At 40.1% G+C, this 20,562-nt stretch overlaps 1 protein-coding gene and 1 long non-coding RNA gene across 2 annotated transcripts in view; one reads left to right on the forward strand and one right to left on the reverse strand.

The window, feature by feature from the left end:
• NDFIP1 (Nedd4 family interacting protein 1) overlaps positions 1 to 3,275 on the forward strand; it is a 50,855-nt gene extending 47,580 nt beyond the window's left edge. Inside the window, exon 8 of the mRNA XM_070374530.1 lies at positions 2,229 to 3,275. The gene's annotated coding sequence lies outside the window, so the exon portion shown is untranslated. The remainder of the gene's footprint in view (positions 1 to 2,228) is intronic.
• Positions 3,276 to 6,086: 2,811 nt separating this feature from the next.
• The window catches only part of LOC138988564 (uncharacterized), a 41,777-nt gene continuing 27,301 nt past the window's right edge, over positions 6,087 to 20,562 (reverse strand). The window contains exons 2-3 of the long non-coding RNA XR_011464837.1: positions 17,822 to 17,941; positions 6,087 to 6,448 (exon numbers count right to left, since the gene is read on the reverse strand). This is a non-coding gene — a long non-coding RNA (uncharacterized lncRNA). The remainder of the gene's footprint in view (positions 6,449 to 17,821; positions 17,942 to 20,562) is intronic.

Here is a 20,562-nt window from a genome sequence, read left to right on the forward strand (position 1 = left end):
CTGATAGCATTAATGAGATGGGGCCCTTCATAATTAGATAGCGATTGCTGTGATCTGGTGAGTTATACATTCTAGGCATCAGATATCTTACCTTTTTTGCATATGATGATAAATGTTTTCATTTTCTTTTTTTCTATAATATTCCCCCTCCTCCTTAATACATCTTTATTTCCAATTCACCTCAGGTTAGTTTGACTTATTTGGGCTGTGTAAAGTAGCAAGACAGTAGAAAATATTGCCAGTGGAATTTTTGCTTTAAAAAAAAATCACACAGGGTCCAAGAAGAAATTGTGTAGGCTGTTGGATTCCCTTGTTTCTTAAGTGATCCAATCTAAAGCTTAGTGGTGATATTCAAAGTCCCTAAAACCTGTCTCTTTTCCAGTTTACATTCCATCATTGTTTTTTTAGCAACCTGTGAATCAAATTGATCTCAACAGGCCTGAGTTGTAGAGAGCAGTGAATGCCTCTATAGCAATCTTTTTCATTTGGAGTTTGTTTGATGAATGAGATCACCCATCAGTAGACCTATCTAGGACCTTTTAATGGATTTTTTTTTAATACTGGAGAATAGTTGATATACAATGTTGTGTTGTTTTCAGTTATACATACACATATATCTATTATTTTTCAGATTATTTTCCCATATAGGATATTACAGAATGTTGAATAGTGTTCCTTTTGCTATACAGTAGGTAGGACCTCTTAATGGATTTTTTAGTGTCTTTTGGGTGGCTCTGACTTTGAGGGATCTGCTAAAACTAACTTATCTCCATGCACATAGCGTGAACTAAGTGGCCTGGTAGTTATCTGGACTGTATCTCATATTCTTGCAAAACTCTAGTGTTTTGACCTAATAGTAATTATTATATCAATTTTTATTTATTAATGGTAACTGATAAAAGTGAATTTACTTAGGCTTGTCATGAGTCTAACTAGCCTCATTGCAGAAATCTCTATTTGTCATATGCCTACCAGACAGATTTTATTTTTGGTTCTACTTGGCTTCAGGAATCCTTATATTCTTGTGTCTTTGTCCTTGCACATTCTGAAATCTCCCTAAAGAAGAGTTGCTCTTATATCACTATCATTGGTTTGCTTCAGATCAAAACACCAAGTGAATTTGGAGTTTGGGAAAATATTAATGTTCAAAAAGAATATGTTGATTTCTTCCAGAGTTGTAGCTTCTCTGCATCTTGTCAACTTTTTAAAGATGTATGCAGTAGTCTAATCAGTCTATAAAAGGGCTGCTTGTGGCTTTTGCAGTAATTTTGAAAGATGGAAGGGCCTAGGTATGAGCCCATCCAACTTTCACTTGGTGTAGGGTACCACGACCTAGTTTCTCAATAAGCTTTTGTTAAGTGTTAATGTATCTCTTTTTTAAAAAATTTTATTATTATTATTTTTTTTACTTTACAATATTGTATTGGTTTTGCCATACATCAATAATGTATCTCTTTAGAGTATTTTTTTTGACACTAATACAGGGAGTTATTTGTATTTTTTCCATGAGAACCAAACCAGTTTATATGCCAATACAAAAATTCATCAAAGTGTTATATGCAAATTGCATTTATAATAAATAGATGGACATTGTTTTGAGAGTATTATGTCAGTCATATAAATTGCTTTATAGAATAGGGGCTGCACACACTTTTTTTGTCTACCAGAGATACCTCTCCCAAAATACAGTAACTTTTTTTCCCCTAATTATTGGGAAGAAGTACCTGTGGTTCCTATGAGTTTACAGCTGTTTTCTAACTTTGCTGTGCTCCAAGGATAGCATGACATCACTGGCATCCTTATTGGAAATCTTTCATGTGAGATCTGGCAGGGTAAACAGCTTCAAGTGTGTTTGGAAAATTACCTACGCATTTGGATTCTGCTCTTTGTCCCCAAGTTTCAGTCATTGCCATTGGTGTTAAGTGTGGGATGAAGTGCTCCTTGAATTCTGTTCGTGTGTTAGGTTTAGAGAGAGAGAGAGATCCCTGACCTCATGGGATTTAGAGAAAGCATTGAAGTCTTTCCTAGTTCTGGAGACCTTGATAACTTTAAGAACCAAAAATGTAATGTTTTTTGAATATTATGATGTCAGTGTATAGTAATCTTAAAGCTATGTTAAAATGTACTCATGTCTCCAAACATCCTGCCTTCTTTTGTGACTACATCCTTCTTTTAGCCAAAATAACAACCTAACCAGAGTTCCAATATTCAATATCCTTCTCTGGCAGATGTTTTCTGGCGAAGGCCTTCCTGCATTTATGAATTCTCTCCCAAGAAGCAAGAGAACACCTGCAGGAAGTGAATCAAGATGCGGAACACAGAGGAATCATCACCTGCTTTAAAAAAATAAAGTACTGTTGACAAAGATCATTTCTCTCTATTTGTTCCTAGGTGTAAAATTTTAATAGTTAATGCAAAATTCTGTAATCATTGAATCATTAGTGGTTAATGTTTGAAAAAGCTCTCGCAGTCAAGTCTGTGATGTATTAATAATGCCTTATCTATTGTTTGTAGTCATTTTAAATAGCATGAGCCTTGTCCCTGTAGTCAGTAGGGGGCAATCTTGCTTTTATTCATCCTCCATCTCAAAATGAATTTGGAATTAAATATTTTAGTGTAAGATATGTATAATGCTGGCCATTTAAAAAGGGGGTTTTCTCAAAAGTAAAAACTTTTGTTATGACTGCATTTCTGCACATAATCCATTTTGCTGTTAAAATTAATCTAGAAATTTATTTAATTGTACTGTGAACACCTGGAAGCAAAATCATAGTGCAAAATACATTTAAAGTGTGGTCAAGAATATGTTCTTAATTGGTAAAAAATAAGTATTAATTTCTTATAGTCTGTATTCTAATTTTGCAGTACCTTATTCTGTGTTGTGTACCTAAGGGATTGTAAAGGTGTTGTCATTGTGTAAAATAGAAAGGACAAGGACAAATGCAGCATAATGACTAATAAATTGCAATTCTCGACACTTTCTATATGATTGGAATCCCTGCCCCCTTTTTTCTTTTTCTTTTGTCTCCTGATGATTAGGCCAGGGGCTAGGAGTAGAGAGGGGATTAGGTACTAGGAGCAAAGAAAGAATTAGCGTGGAACTTTTGAGATGATCCCTAACATACTGTACTACTTGCTTTTACAATGTGTTAGCAGAGACCAATGTGTTATAAATGTAGAGTGACGTGCTTTCTGCCAAGTGGTAATTCACCCTGGTTTGCTATGTTAAAGCTGTAAATACAACAGAACATTAATAAACGTCTCTTGTGTAGCAACTTTTGCTGTGGATTACTATTTAATTTCTTGGTTTGCATTTATTAATTGCCAAGGCAGTTTTTTCTAATCTTCATTCATATAGATACATACACAATCATTCAATAAACACAAAAACTGCTCTTGGACCAGTTTTTTTCTTTTTTAGCACGGGATATTACTTTCATATCATATTCAGTATATTTCTAAAAATGTATTAGTTCTTCAAAAGACGATGGGCTAAAATAAGGGAGGAGTTGTAGAGATTGCAAGTCATTCTGAAATTCCAATTATGCTTCATTTTTAGACATAATCTTAGATAATTTATTTCTAATGTTTTCTGCATGTTCTCTGCATTTGCCCTTTTTCTCAGTTGAACACAATCAGCTGGTTTAAGTCCTGTGAACAAGTGCCCAGGTGAAGCTAAAGCTTTCTCCTTCCTCCTGATTTTCTCTTCTTGTCTCAGTTGTGTTAAATTTAGAGACCAGTAGTTTTTATAATATCAGCTGTTTGGTTTTTTCCCCCTCCACTTAATATATAAAGAAAAAATGTAGCAAGATGGTTAAATAACTACACAAACCAGCACTAGCATGGTATGATAGCTGCAAATGTTCATTTATTTGCTGCATGTGAACATCCAGGATCAGCTTAGGAAGTGAATGTTCAGGGGTATCAGTAGGTAATGCATAGAAGTGTGCATTATTTGAAAGCCAAACAGGAAAACTGAGTGCCTCCTGGAACAGTGTTTCAAAGACTACTTATTCTAACTCATTTATTGATTACAGTAAGTAATATAACATCATGTTCTTGTTTACAAGTTATATTTTACAATGGATACAGTCTTGAAAGTCTCTGAAGATTTTTTTTAATATTTTGAATTAGATTGTACCAACCATAGACTTTGGAGGCGTTTATAGCCTATTATGTTCTAACAGTCTGAATAAATTTGGACATTGCAACAGAGAGAGCTATTTAAATTATCTTACAGGACAAAATAGACGGGCTCTAGATCACATTAACTAAAACATTGTAGTTTTGCTTTGTGTTTACTCTTTAGGTCTTATGCCTTATTTGACTTTGTATATTTGAGGGCTGAAATATTTGGAATTCTTATTTCTGCATATTTCTGCAAAGTCCTTAAGACTTTGTTATACGTAAACCTAAGGTTGGTATGCTTTAAAATTAATTAGGATGGCGATTTCTCTCTTAAATGTTCTAAAAATTCAAGTCTTTGCAGATATATAAGTTACCTGGGGTCCTCACTGTTAGGGTGGAAATGTTTGTTCTGCAGTATTACTTTTTATTTTTCTCTCTCCCTTTGGTGGGTTCATTATTAAGAATAACCCTTTCAGATAAAGGAGAAGTGTTTAAATTATTTGAGAGAGAATACTGAGGAACCACTGTTATTTGCACAAGGTTATGGAATAAATTGGCTCTGACCTTGGGCTGAGGGACAGCTGGGGCTCATCTGTGACTTCAGAGGTCCCTCTTGTCTCTGACTTACTGTTGCCAATTGGAATGATGCAAACAAAGTTATCTGACTTGAGCTGTGTCCTGCTGTGGGTTATTAGTAACCCAAATGAAATTTCTTTTGGCCTTCATTATATTCTTACACTATATTTAAAGGTAGAAAGAACTCCTGAAAGGGAATTTCAGGGCCAAATGATAGTTAGCGGTTGCCTGAGGTGTCAGGGTTCTAGGTAAGAATCAGGAAAAATACACCCAACAAATGGAGTGCTGGCCTCAGCTTTGAGTCCAACTCTACCACCTCTTAACAGATGTCTGACCTTATTGAGGGGTTGGATAGTCCATACTGAAAAATCACCTGTTCCTAATACTAGTAAACACTGATAATCAAATTTTAACGTAAAACATGCCAAGGATAGACACAGAACTGTACGTTTATGTAAAATACGAGAGAATAATTTATGAAAAAGTAATATGGGTCCTACTGCCTACCTGAATCTGTTTTTTTGTGAAACCTTAATTATGAATACAGGAAAACCATGTATGAATATAAGATGTAGCTTAATAATTTTCAAGTTAGGCTGATGTTTTTTAGCTAGTTAGATTTTCACCTTTTCAGGCTTTCTGAAGATAATTTGAGGGATGGTGAGAGGTGTAGCAAAATGCAAATATGTTTCTGTAGATGGTTTGTGTGTTTAAAAAAATTCTTGCTTTGCACATTATTAAGCCTAAATAGCAGTTACAGTCTCTAAGGATGATAAGGTGAGATAAGTGAGAGCATTTGGTGCACCACCAGTACTAAAGGTAAGTACTGGAGGTGTAACTTTTCTATACTGTGTGGTTGTCCCCATTTAGAGCACCCACAAAAAGTGCTGTTTGACAGGGAACTTCTGAGTATTGACTCTCTGTATGTTCTGCTGCTGAAATGCAGGACATCTCAAAGAAAGACACCAAAATTCTTTAAGGGAAGGGTAAGTTCAGGTCGAGAATAAAAGACTTTCAGGAGGAAAGGAGTTACAGAAACTGATTTTGTATTCTAAAAAGGGGTTCTTTGATAACCCAGTTCCTTTCTTAGGTACAGCTTTATAACCTACAGAAAACCTGTTCTTTGGACACCCTAAGTGGAGAGCTGTCCTCCTGAGACAGTTTCTCTGTCTGGAAATTTGAAATAGCCCGTCTGCTTCGTGGCATTTTGGTCCCCTCAGCTCTCCAGTTACTCTCAGATTTTGTCACTTGTAGTATAGATATATTACTTCAGTGTTGTTTTGATGCCTCTTTTTGCTTAAAAGTATGTTTTATTTACCAAAAAGCATTGCATTCTGATTTTGAGAGTTTTAATTCAGTTGGCAGATTTGTAAGATGTAAACTTAAAGGCAAACCTATTAAACCTGAATATAGAATATGTTAAATAATGAGAATCATCTTATGTTTATGCAGGATTTCATCCAGGTCAGAAACTGGGATGTAGTTTTGTGAAACAGACATCTCCCAACCCTGCGTTGTATGTGTTTATTCTGCTCTACAAGTGATTCGTTTTTACCAGTTATGTGAGAAATGAAATATTTCACAGACTTTTTCCCATCCTTATGTGATTGCAGGTTTATAGACAACAAAACGGAGAAAAGCGGTTTCCCTAAATCTTATACAAAGATTAGTGCGGAACTGCTGAGAGGTCCGTATTCATTGTTGTTCCTTAGTTATCTGGAAGGTTCACCAGTGGGTCAAAAACCTAAAAAAACAAAACAAAAAACTCAGATATAGGGAAGTTGATTTCTCGCCATAAAGTATTATCAACTAAACTATAGAACTAAGGGAGTGCTGCCTTCTGACTCAAACCCAGCCTCTCTTCTGAAATTCATCCCGCGCTGCACTGATTTTTCACCTTGCTAGTTAGGGTTTGCATTCACATCCCCTACTGAGAGCTGCTTCCTCCATTTAAGCCAGTTACTTCCTGAGCCAAGGAAAGAGGATTGGAGCAACCTATTATCATAACTCGGCTAGAGTTACACTTGATGAAACATTCTTCTTTTCATTTGCACAAGAGTCCGAAATACCTAAAATGTCCCCTTAAGTGAGATTTTAGAAAGAATTTTGCCATCTGCTTCCTGATTCCACATTTTATTTTGACAGAACATTTCTTAGGCTGTATGTGGCAGTCACTGGGTTTAGATGTCATTCTGGTCATTGACATTGAGGGGTTTTATACTCATGGGGTTTTTTTTTTTTTCCAGTTTGCTTTTTAACTAGGATTGCCAATAAATTGCTAAGTGAGCCACTGGATAGATGGATATTTTCACCAATCCTTTTATTACTAGCATCATTTGGTACTCTGTGTGTAGTTCTTTTAAAAAGTGATTACTGGTGGGCTACAGAAGCAAAAGTAGCTGTCTCTTTTTTGGGGGTGTGGGTTTGGCTCAGTGAGTGTCTAACCCTGGGTCCCTGTAACCGTGGTCATGTGTATGAGAAAAGCCCTTTTTGGGATAGTTGTATTTGTTTTCCCTGTGGCTATATTTGTGAGATGCATTTTAATCTGTATGTAGGTCTCCCAATTATTTTTGTCCTTAAATGCTTCTGTGATTTAGCAGTTCTCTAGATTTAGGTATTAAAACTTAACTTGTTTTTCTAATCCTCATCTGTGGAATTTACAATGGTCAGGCTTGGTTCTTGCTGCAGTTCCACAGAGCTTCCGAATAAGGATAATGGGTAAGTACTCATCTCAAACCTGTACTTTTCATGGAAGAAACCTGAAAAGCATGCATTGTTGTTGTTTAGTCGTTCAGTCATGTCTGACTCTTTCATGACCCTACGAACTGTAGCCCCCGGGCTCCTCTGTGCATGGGATTCTTCAGGCAAGAATACCGGAGTGGGTTGCTATTCCTTCTCCAGGAGATTCTTTACTTCTGAGCCACCAGGGAAGCCCAGAGCATGTATACCTACACTTAAAATTATGAGTTAATTTTTCATTAGGGTATTTTCATGGCACTGACTGTTCAGTAAAATTAAGAGTTATTTTGTCTTCATGTAGGTCTTCTCAAAGCCCATGGCTACCATATTTTCTTCTTTTTATGGCAGCACTATGGGAAGGAATGTGTTGGCAGATCCATGGGGAAAAGCCATAGGGAAAATAATTTCTGAATATTTGGCTGTCTAAGAGTGATCATAGACTCTTCCTTGGAGGTCTTAAAAAATAGGGTCAATCCTTCTCTGGAATGGCTTAAGGGTAAAGGAAAAGGAATGGATTAGCAGGCCCCTGAAAGTCCCTGAGAGCTCTAGAGGTTTTTATGTGGCCCATGTCCGTGGCAGATGGAAGAGTAAGCTCGACAGATGTCACGTCTGCTGTTCCCAGGCTATGCTGTCTTTAATGTCGTGACCTTCTGTGAACACTGTCCTAAATAGCCTGCAAGAAGGAAGGGAGTGTGTTCAAACTTCTGGGAAACCTAAGTTGGGTGGCTTTTTACCTGCTGCTACAGTTTAAGATCCAGTAATCAAAAAATTGTACTTTGTCAGAATCCCAAAATGAGGACTCAAAAAAGCACACTCTAGTTTCCAAATTCATTTTCAACCTTTGCATATTCTGAAGGATTTTAGTTAAGATGGCATTCCATGATGTTACCTTTAAGACTCCTTTTCCTAAAGGACCATGGGAGGAAGAAAGAAAGAAAAGATTAGGTGGGTAGGGAGGGCCCTGGAGGAAATGAAGTCTGATTTGTTAAGAGAGGAGACCTGCGGAAGAGTGTAGCAAATCCATTCCTTTTGTTCTTTGCTTCTGCTTTAATCCTTCAAACTCACAGGATAAGATTGCCAACTAATTGCTGGGAGCCCCCTATAAAAGAGGATTGGTCTAAATTGAAGAATAAATTTAAAGAGTGACTAAAATTTTTTTTAAAAATTTCTCTTTTATTCGAGTTTTTTTTTTTTTTTTTTTACATATGATTATGTCTCCAAGAAGTGGTTGGATACCTTCTTGAGAGGTTTTCTTTAAAAGAGAAAGAAAGGGAGAAGAAAATGTTTGAAATTTCAAAGACTCTTTCCCCCCCTCCACTGTAGGATTTATGTAAGCGTGTGATGAACTAAATTCATTAGGCTGTAGTTTAAGGAAAAAAAAAAAGACTAATGTGTTTTATGGTGGCATTTTTATACAAGTTGCTCACTGGTTGAAGTATGTTGACCATTTTAAAGTGCAATTTGATCTTTTAGGGGGAGACATTTAAATTCTCTGAGTATACACACTGTACCTAGGACAAATTATTGTGTTTTTACTTTGGTGCCAATCTCAATTGTGTCCTTGTTGGGTGCTTATTTTCAAATAGTGCCAGATCCATCCAAAAACAGTATACTAAAAATTGTCATTAAAAACATATCAAGTTTTATTAGCAAGTCATGGATACTTTTACTGCCTTTTATTTATTGCTGGGTGTATTTGTGTTTTGCAGAAAATATGTAGTGCAAGTCAGCTTCAGTAGCAGTTCATTATTTTTTAATTTGATGATGAAGCATTTACACTCTTAGTTTATTAGTGAACTTCCCATAAAACTTTTAGGAACACAAGGGCAAAGCAGAGGTCATGAGTTTACCCAGGCTGGCCTTCTAGAACGCTGCTTTGGTGACATCAGATACCCGAAGGGAAGCCAAGACACTTTCCTGTGTCCTCACATACCAAGTGGCTTTGGCTTCACCTCCTTCTGCGTATTTTATTCCCCTTGGAAAGACTCACAGATGAAATTTAGATAATCACCTGTGTGTTAGAAGTGATAAAGTCCACCTTCTGAGAAATACGGTTTCTATATATTATATGTATTTTTGATCCGGATTTTAAATTTGTATTTCTTGTAAACAACTTTATCGAGATATGATTGACATACAAAAAGCAGTACATATTAAATGTATACAACTTGATGAGTTTGGAGAATGGTTTACATCTATGAAACTGTTACCACCACAATCTGTGCCATGAACATATCCATCACCTCCAGAAGTTTCTTCCTGCCTCTTTATTATCTTTTTTTTTTTTTTTTTGGATGATAACACTTAACATAAGATCTACCCTCTTAGCAGATTTTAAAGTACACAGTAGTGTTGCTAACTATGGGCACTATGCTGTACGGTAGATTGCTGGGACTGATGTATAATGGAAATGCTCTGGCTTCTTGAATACAGATGTTTCAGGCCATCATTTGATAAATACTCATTTCTCTTAGTTGGCTATGATGTGTATGATCTTGTGTTGGCTATGGTGTACCCATAATTTGTGCAAGGGAGCCCCTGGGTACAAGGAGGTTCTGGTGAGGGAGAAGGCAGCACATAAGACAAAGTGCTTTCCTGTGCAAGAAACCATGATACACCAGCATCTTCTCTGCCTTATTTGCATAGAGGTATAAGAAGTTTACTATACTTTTCAAGCTATGATGACCTGCTCCTAACTTAGTTTTCACCAGAGGAGCACTAAGTGAGTGAAGTAGCTCAGTTGTGTCCTACTCTTTGCGACCTCATGGGCTGCAGCCCACCAAGCTCCTCCGTCCATGGGATTCTCCAGGCAAGAATACTGGAGTGGGTTGCCATTTCCTTCTCCAGGGGATCTTCCCGACCCAGGGATCGAATCCAGGTCTCCCACGTTACAGGCAGACACTTTAACCTCTGAGCCACCAGGGAAGCCCTATAGTTTTCACCAGATGAGCACTAAAGATCTTCTTCAAGCCAAATACCCTCCAAGCAGAGAGAGGCTCTTACCACCTGAGGAGCCAAGAAGGATGGGCGGGAAAGCATCTCCGGGCTCTTGTGAAGCGGGACCTGGAAAACCACTGCCAGGGGAGAAGCGCTCATGAGTCCACTTGCTCCCCACTTGCCAGCTGTGTGGTCTTAGGTCATTCGCTTGCCCTATTCAAAGTTTGGTTTCCTAATCTGTGTTCCAGGATCTTTTCTCACAAGGCCACTTTAGTTCTAAACAAGATAATGTAGTTAAAGAGCCAGTCACCAGAAGACAGCTCTTTACAGCTCCCCAGCTAGGTACAGCACTGGATCCAAGGGCAGGACATTAAAAGCCCAAACCTGTTGTTCAAACCTGGGCATTCATTTCCTTTTGAGGACCACATAGCTTTCATAAATTCTGCCTTTCCTCATTCCTTCACTTTGTCAAGGCTGTCATTAGACCATCCCTGATAAATCAGATTGCTCTTTTCTGCCTAGACTCCTGCTGCCCAGATGAGAGTATGACTTACCCTTGCTTCTCTGGTAATACCATCATGTGTTTCTGTAGGCCCTTATATTTATATCCATGTTCATTTGATCCTCACAGATTACTATAAAAGGGATCATTGCGTGTTCCTTACTGCCAAGCCACCAAAGTCTCCCTCCCCTTGGCAAACGATTTTTCAACACTCAGTCACATCAAAACACTCTATAAATCCAATAAACTCTGATTCTCATTTCCTTTCCTGAGTTCTGTGGGCTGAAATTCTGGCCTCCTTTTTTCTCGGGCCATTTGTATTATGTGACAAGATTTGCCATACACTATCTTTGTGTGGATTTAAGTCTTCAAAGCATCCTTTGAACTCCTTATCCTTCGCCTTACTTCTTTCTGCACTTGCCTTAAATTCTTTGCTACTTTCCCCGCCCTTCACCAGATCTTTACCTGCCGCTCTGCACCTCCCCCTAACAAGGTTCCCAGTCTTTGTGGATCACTCTCCCTGGCTTTACCTTTGCCTGTCCCAAACCCTACAAGTCTCTTCTCTCCCACTGTAGTGAGAGCCATCTCCTTGCCTTCCTCCTCATCTTTCCTGGGCCATGGTGTCTAGTTACTCTCTGCCTTCTTCACCTTCCTGCTGAGCCCCCACCCAACAAGATCACATACTTTATTTTCTTTCCTGAATCCCACCAGTTAGCATCCCTGAATGTCCCCAGGTAGATGCTTCCAGCCAATCCACTCCCACCCCAAATGCCTGACTGTTTACTCCTTTCATGTAGGACCTGGGGAACTTTGCACAGATGAGGCCTTTATGGGCTCATCTCCTCTCCATGCCCCTCTGTGTTAGTTTGGTCATTAAACAGAAGACATTGGGGTGTCGTCTGCTCACTGTTCCTCCCCCCTCTGCATGGACACAAATGACTTAGGCATGCATCTCTGGAAGACGTGGTCCTGATGGAAAAGCTGGCAGTTGCCTAGCCCTTATCTTCACAATCCTCTCGATGTTCCTGAACCATCTTCCAACAAATACTAGGATTCTGTGTTTTTATTTGGAATTTTATCTTCTAAAAATATCTTTAACCATTAAAAAATCAAATAAAATGTCTGTTGAAATGTGTATGCAACCAATACACATTTGTGCTCTCATTTACACTTAAGTGGAATAAGGAGAAACTGAACCTATAAATGAATTTATTCAATAAAAGCAGTATTCTATCTGCTTTATAGATGGGATCTCAATAAGATTTTGTTTACAAAAATGTTGCATAGCTTAAAAAAAAAGGGCTTGAAAACAACTGCACACCTCAGTACCCCCCCGCCCCCCTGCAGCACATCATCTCTCACTGTGCCTGAAACTATCAGCCCATCATACATTTCCCCGCCTTGATCTTACAGGGCTTCAGAAGATACCCTGATTTTGCAAAAATAATCAACAAATCGAAAATTCAACTCTAATCCCACTCCCCCCTAAAAGCAACTGTTTGGTTTTGGTTTTTGTTTTTCAGCCTTGTTTTTGTGGCTTTGTCATTTTCACATAGTGTAGTACTAGCCACCAGGATAGTCTGGTGAGATGAGGTCTCTTATTAAGCCATTCTGCTTGTTAGCAATTAAAAAAAATTTTTTTTTTACAGTCTTGCTGCAGTGGAGATTATCTTGCCTTTTCCTGCTTTTCAGCTAGTTCTGATAAATCCTAAAACGTAGTGTCTTTAAAGCCAACTTCTAATGCCTCTTCTTTCCACTGCTTCATTCCTAAGGAGACTGACTAGGATTTTGCAACAATTATAACAAAGACTTCCCATAATCTTAGTCTTTCACTCATAGTGTGACCAAAACATTTCCAGTTCTTTGTTCACCCAATATTCACATCCAACTCCTTGGCCCCAAGGATAGAACCTACTGTAAGATTGCTATGTTACAGATGCCTATTGTAGATACACAGTCATGGGTACTATTTATGGAGCATTTACCATTTAAGTACCCTGCTTCATTCTTTATACACATTACCTCATTTAATCATCCCAAATCTTTGAGGTGGGTAGTACTATTATCCTCACTTTATACTTTAAAAAACAGAGGCCCTTTTTAACCAGGGAGGTTAACAGACTAGAGCTCCAGAGCGGTGAGGCCAAGGTTGATTGGGTTGGTGGTGTTAAGAGTGTGAACTGCTGACAAAGATGCAGCACCTGTCCTGGGAGCGCACCTGCCCCATTCCCTCTTTTTATTCTCTTGCCCTTTCATGACCTACACTTACTGTTCCATTGCCCCCAGGCACTCCAGCCAACTCCCCTTTGCTGGAGTGGGAGTGGATTCTGGCCTGAAGGTACAGTAACAGTGGCTGACCTTGGCCTCAGGCTCCCCACCTCATTTCACAGGAGTCTGTAATCCCCCGTCTAAGCCAGTGAGGCAGACCTAACCAATGACGTGGGTCTTTCTAGTTACTACTCAAGTGAAGTGATTCCTGTAGGCTCTTAGAGCTAATACCAGGCAGAGACAGGACAAGCCCTTCACTTTGTCTCTCAGATCACACAGAAGGACGTCTTAAGACCGTATTTCAATACTAATTTCTTCTTAATGGCTTACATTTATTCAGCACTTTGTGTATCTAAGTGCTGTTATAGTACTTTTCATGCATAATAATCTTTTAATCCTACAATAATTCAGTAGTAAAAGTTTTATTATCCCCATTTTACGCTGAGGGAGGTGGCTCAGAGAAGTTGAATAACTTAGGTAATGTCACACAGCACACAAAGCAAGGATCCAAACCTAGGCACTCTTTTTTTTTGGCTTACAAGTTTTTTGTTCTTGTTTGTTGAAGTATAGTTGGTTTACAATGTTGTATTAGTTTCAGGTGTACAGCAAAGTGATTCAGTTTTGTGTATATATTCTATATATGTATAACATATAATATATATTACATATATATTCTTTTTCAAATTCTTTTCCCTTATAGGTTACTACAAAATATTGAGTGTAGTTCCATGTGCTATATACGTAGGTCCTCGTTGTTTATCTATTTTATATATAGCAGTGTGTATATGTTAATCCCAAATTCCTAATTTATCCCTTCTTCCCCTCTTTCCCCTTTGGTAACCATAAATTCGTTTATTATGTCTTGAGTCTATTTCTGTTTTTTAAATAAGTTCATTTGTATCATTTTTTAAAATTTAGATTCCACATCAAACCCAGCCACTCTTGGCCACTAATCAATACATCTTCAACCTCCTCTGCTTCGTTTTTTCTGAAAGTAATCCATGTTGATTATGGAAACATTTCCAATCTGATTTTGTAAAATTTGCCTTCTGTCATTAATACTAAATCTGAAGTACATTTTTAGCTTCTTAAAATGCCACTAATCCAAATGTGTACAGGTGTGAACCTTCATGGGAAGAGCATATAATCTTTGGACTGCTAAGAATAATCCTGTTTTCATGTCAGAGAAGGGTGTTTGAAGCTGCCCAACTGATATATATATTGAGCTATTTGTGAGAAATTGTATGTAGTTCATGGAGTCGCGAACAGTCAGACACAACTTAATGACTGAACAACAGCAAATGTCTTCATTTAGATTTGAGAACTGATTACTGATAACAAATTATATCAACAGGTCTTCTGTTATTAGTCTCATTCTTTTACATTGAACTTTATTTTTTATACTGATATTTAGGTTAAAATCTGTTGCAAACTTGAAAAGAAACAATCCATAATATTTTATTTTCCTTTAATAGACTTTTCCAAGAGCTTTATAAATACTCTAACCAATGCTTATCAAACTGTAACTGGCATATGCATTGCCTGGGGATCTTGTTAAAGTGCAGATTCTGACTTAGAAGTTTGGGTCTGAGGCTCAAGCTTCTGCATTTATAACAAGCTCCCAGATGATGCCCAAACTACCCATCCAGAAGAACCCTACTTTGAGGAGTGAGGCTCTTATTGTCTTAATATTCAAGAAAGAAATTCAAACTCCAAATGTGAATTTACAAACTTTTTTTGCTAAATAAACCAAAATTCAAACAGCTATGAGAAACAGCTGCTGTCCTTTAGCTCCATAGCATCTGACTTTCTTGGAGTTTCTCTGGGCTTAACCTTGACTCCTTTTTTGATTGATATTAGGGCACTTGGGGAAACTCACCAGCTTCCCACTCCTTGCTTCTTTGTGAGATAAGTCAGTCATCTCTTACCCACTGGCGTGATGTGGATAGGTCATGGCTTGAACTAGCTCATCATATGTCCTGCTTGAAGGATCTGCAGTGAATTTTCTAGAAAACATTTTCTCAATCTCAGTTGTTCAGAGATGGCTGTGAGAGGGGCAGGCGGCAGAGAGAAAGATTTGGAGCCCTAGGATTGAAGATCAGCTGGGTCCTCCCTGTGTGCACTTGTCTGATAAACAGCAGGAAAGCTTTGCCTCTCTCCCACCCCCACTCTGCCTACTCTGAGCCTTGGCCATGTCCAGAACGGACTCTGGATGGCAGTTGCAGATGCTCAGAGCACAAAGGGTTTCTTGTTTGCGCAGGGGTCTATCAGTGTTTAAATAGAACTGGCGGAAGCACAGGCACACCATATCAGCAGCTTATCAGGGCCCCTGGTTTTCCATGTACATTTGCTGGTCTCTTGAGTTTACCCAGCTCCATTAGCACCAAGTTAAAAATTGCAAGGCCAGGCTGTACTGCACTGAGATAGGGTGGGGAGAACAAGCCAGTTACTGAGTGTAGAGGGGTGTGTAGGTCCTTGAGATCTTATTTGCATTCTGCCCATGCAGAGAGTAAACCTGTGGTAGCCTTTGTGTTAAGAGGCAGTCAGAGAGAACCAAAATGGGATGATGCCAGGCCTCCCTGGGGCAGAAGTAGTGGAGGTAGCTCTTGTAATCCAGCTCTCCATCTCAGCTGACCAGGTCTGCAGTCAGCTCAGGAAACGGCTAAAGGAGGTGTCAGCGTGAATACCTTAGAATTTATACAGTTTGGGCATTTGCATGTCTGTCTGCATGCATATTTCTCTGGGAGCAGATCCATGACCCAAAGGGCTAAACGTTCCTGTACTATTTGTGTTGCATCTTCCTGGAAGGAACTCTTCAGGACAAATTGATGAGTAGCCTGCTTTAGCAATGAGTACTTTACATTTATAATACTTACTCCTACTTTTGAAGTTCTTGCTATATGCCAGGCGCTGTGCTAAAGACTTTACTAATTTCACCTCATTTAATGCTCAGAACAATCTAATGAGAAAGGAATGTTCATTTCTGTTTTACAGATGAAGAAACTGTTGCTTAAAGAGTTGGAATTAGTCCAAGGTCACAGAGCTAACGTAACGATAGAGCTAGCATCTGAACCTTGGCTTTCTGATTCCATAGCTCTTAGCATCACGGAAAGCTGTTTCTAGTCTGAGCTTTTCATATACTTTGGTTAATTTGTCAGCTGGCACAGAATGGTCCCAAACTTTGGTCATTTAAACATCAGCTTCATGGGATTTTTGTCCTATTTCTATATCACCTATATTGTTAAATTAGTATTTAGTTCAATTTTTTTATTATTACTTTGTTATCACTTAGCCTCATTCTAAGCAACATTCATGAAATAACAGTTGATGTACTAATTTCATTTTTCTCAAATTCACACTAAAATAAATACATAACCATTAAAATGAAACATGTTATGCCCCACTTAACATCATTTGAGGTACCCTTAGGGTATGGGTCCGGAAAAGGCAATGGCACCCCACTTCAGTACTCTTGCCTGGAAAATCCCATGGACAGAGGAGCCTGGTAGGCTGAAGTCCTTGGTGTCGCTAAGAGTTGGGGGCGACTGAGAGACTTCACTTTCACTTTTCACTTTCATGCATTGGAGAAGGAAATGGCAACCCACTCCAGTGTTCTTGCCTGGAGAATCCCAGGGACAGAGGAGCCTAGTGGGCTGCCGTCTATGGGGTCGCACAGAGTCGGATACGACTGAAGTGACTTAGCAGCAGCAGCAGGGTATGGGTCCTATACTTGAAACAATCCTGATGTAAGATGTCAAAGCTGTGTGTCTCTGTTGCTGCAGAATTGCTAAACTAAACTAGCCTTTCCACTAAACTAAACTTTCCACTGAACTAAAATAGCCTTTCCACTCCCACCCCAGGCAGCCTTTCCTGGCCAGGCCCACCTCATGGAGCATGGTGCTGGGAGCCTCAGAAGTGGCTGGGTTGACGCCAGGGAAGACGCTCTTCTGTCTTTTAGGGCCTGTTTTCACTGCTCTAATGAGGCTGCGGTGCCAAGAAAAAGCATATTATACGTAGCTTGCCTTGAGGGGGTTGCAGGATTCCAGAGACTGAGGCAAGAATCTGTACTCAATGCTGTGTGCTCCTGCTGAAAGGAAACTGTTGGGATCCTGGGGATTATGGAAGAAATAGCCTTGCCAGGGGCAGAATTTGGGTGGTAAGGGGTCCCAGCCTCGAATGAAAGAGGCCTCTAACCAAACCCCATTTGTTCCCATTTCCATTCTAACCAAATGTCCCTCCCCAAATTCCAACCCTCTGGGCCGTAAATTAAAGGGAATTTTGCAGTCCTATTTCTGAAATTCTGTGTGCATTTGACCTACAGTGTTGTGTCTTTAATACAAGAAGCTAAAGAGTAATTCTTCATTTCCTGACTTGACTGTTGTGCCAAAAGTGTGCTAAGACCCTCAGTAATGGAGCATCCCCATTTCCACCCGCCCTCCCCCCCCCCCAATAAAGTTGCAGTTTATGTGTTAAACTTCCCGGTCTTGGATTTTTAGCAATTTTGTCATCTGGCAATCCCTTCAACGGGCAAGTAAAACAAAAGAGGGCCTGCAGTGGGTGGACGGTGGTAGATTCTGGGAGTCTTATCTTCTTTCACCGGCCTGGAGAAGTCATAGTGGGAAAGGTTCTTTTTGGGGACCAGTTGGTTCCGGTCTTTCAGACTAGACGCACCTGTACCGGAAGTGACGTTGGTCTTTGCGCCACAGCTGATGTGGTACCTTCCAGACGGTTACAGCCTGCCCAGGGTCAGCCAGGCTGTTAATATTTCAGTGTCAAGATGTGAAAACGAATCTGCAAGAAAACGAAGAAAAAGAAGTCTGCTTTTGGACTGGGCCTGGGCATTTTGCATTCTGACTGTCCTCATCCTTGTAGTTCAGCAGTAGCTGAGTCGGGGTTCTTCTCCGGAAGCTGCCATAGCTCCAATTCCGCCAACAAAATTCTAGCTCTCCAGGGGTACAGTTCCTCTGCTGACTGTGCCCCAAAATGGCACGGCCTGACCAAGGAGTCCCAGGTACAGAGATTTTAAAAATGTCTCTCACTGGCCTCCATCATCCACCGCCGCCCTCCTCTCCGCAGGAGCCCGTGGCTGAAGTTTACAGGAACACCAGGCGCACATGGAGCGCTGCCAGCCACAGGAGATTCCGAGGGAGATAAAAAGCACATCTTTGACCACCTCTTTACCAAACAGACCTGAGATGTGTAATTAAAGGCCCGGGACTCTGCTGGAAATAGGTTTAAACTTGAGGTAATCCCTTCTGGCACTTCCTCTTCCTAATAACCATCAACAAAAATCAAACAAATCCACCTGGCTCCAGCCAGTAAGTCTGTAACCAGTAAAGGTCACGGGAGGAGCGATAAGAGAAGAAAGCGGCCACAAACAGCGTTACTGGAAACACATGTCGGGACGTGTTAGAAAGTGACTCCTGCCAGCACCATCCTGGCCCTGAGATGGGCCAGCTCTGCTGTCGAGAAACTCATTCTCTGTCCCTGGGAAGGAACGCCAGTGACACACGCTGGAGAGGAAGGCATGTTTGGGGAGCTCCGCCCAGGCTTCGTCTCTTCTCTCAGCCCCAGAGACTAGAGGTGAGGCAATTCTAAACGTTCTTTTGAAGTTAATTTCCTCCTCTTACCAAAAGTAATGCATGACCGTAATTGAAAATACTGTTGATAAGCAAAAAGAGGAAGAAAATTATTTCTCCCAATTCTACCACACAGTGACTGCCCTGAGTACATTTTGGTGCATCTTTTTCCAGTGTATTTTTGGTTCTTTCATATGTATCTAGATGTGGGATGCATAAACACACAGGCATGGGAAAGGTTTTTGAACAACTTTCAACCTGCTTGACTCTGCAGGTTGAACTCTTTTTAGCTTGCTTTTAGTTTTAGCCTATCCTGAGCATCTCTTTTCATTGCCTGGCATCGTATCATTTTAAATGTGGGTCATATTCCATCACCTGATTGTTTCATAATTTACTTTAATCATCTCCTGTTATTGAATATTTATATTGTGGCCCAATTCCCATCCCTCTTCTCCCCCACTCAGGCAATGTTGTGGAAACATCCCAAATATTGGGATTTGGGCTGAAAGGGCAAGCGGTTGGCTGGCTTGAATCTGCCCAGCTGAGCTCAGCATCTTCTACCTCTGCTTTGAAGGGAAAGAGACTTTGGTTTCTCAGAGAGAGCTGGACCCTCACCGGGTGGACTGTGCTCAAGGCACCTTGAAGAAAACACAGGGTGACCCTGCAGGAGGAGGTCAAGGGCAAAGCAGGCCCTCCCCAGTGCAGGCAGGTGTTAACTGTGGAAACCAAGGGTAATCCAGGATGATGTGGCTTGTAGGGTGGGGGTTTGCTAAGGGCAGTGAAATGGAGACCTTTAAGAGCTTGAAAGAACAGGAGGAGTCTTCCTTCCCTTCCTATGGTCCCTTCCTAGGCTCTATTCCAGACTGGGGGTCGTGATGCTAAAATAGCATCCTTTGGGTCACCGGGGAACTTGGCCCTCAAGGTCATGCAGACCACCTGCCTACTTGTCGCCCACACGTATTCCCCATCTGTGACCTCGGCAGCATGGGATTGCAAGCAGGGAAAACGGCCAAGTCAGGACAAGAGCAGAACAAAACTGGTAGTGAACCACGTATGGAGCCTGAGGCCTGTTAGCATCTCTAGTTTCCAGGAGAGGAACCTCAGGCCGAGAAATGTTGAGTTGCTTGCCCAAAGCCATAGCTGAAGTTCCAGCCCTGGTCAGAAGCCAGAACTTGCCCCAAACCGTCATGCAGCACATTAGGAAGCATTCACAAAAGCTTTCTGGCTAGGAGGGTTTAGAGACAGAACAATTATAGTTAACAGGGCAAAATGAAGTTGTGAAAAGTGCCCTTGTTCAGTGGTATTTAAACAACTAGCTTTGCAAAAAAACTGGTGTTGGGAGCAGGGCAGGGTGGGGGCAGGTCCTGGAAGCAGCCCTGTCAGAAGGGTTTTATATGAATTTGTCACAACAGGAAGCAGGACTAATGAGGCTTCACTGAGTGTTGGCATCTTGGGCTAGGATGCAGCGTCAAGTGTTTACTATTTTGAACTGAATCTCTTAGTTCGAATATCTTTGAGTATAAATACATAACGTCAGAGTTGTTCCATCTCAAATTTGAGTATGTGTTTCAAAAAGTTGGAGTATGACTTTAAATACCAACAAGGACAGAATTCCAGGTTTGTGCTTTTCCAGATTTTCTTTTGCCTTGAAATTTGGCCAATAACAGTAATAATTTTGACGTGATGGACCAAAATGAAAAAAGGCTTTGGAAGGCAAGAATGTACTTGGCAGTATGTGTGTATTGTAGGATCTAGAAACTGTGTCAGTGAATAGCCTATGGTGAGGAAAACTGGAATCATTACAGCCATGTGGGAGCCTGGAGACTGTGTGTT

This window comes from Bos mutus, chromosome 7 (genome assembly GCF_027580195.1).
Source record: "Bos mutus isolate GX-2022 chromosome 7, NWIPB_WYAK_1.1, whole genome shotgun sequence".
Lineage (NCBI taxonomy): Eukaryota > Metazoa > Chordata > Mammalia > Artiodactyla > Bovidae > Bos > Bos mutus.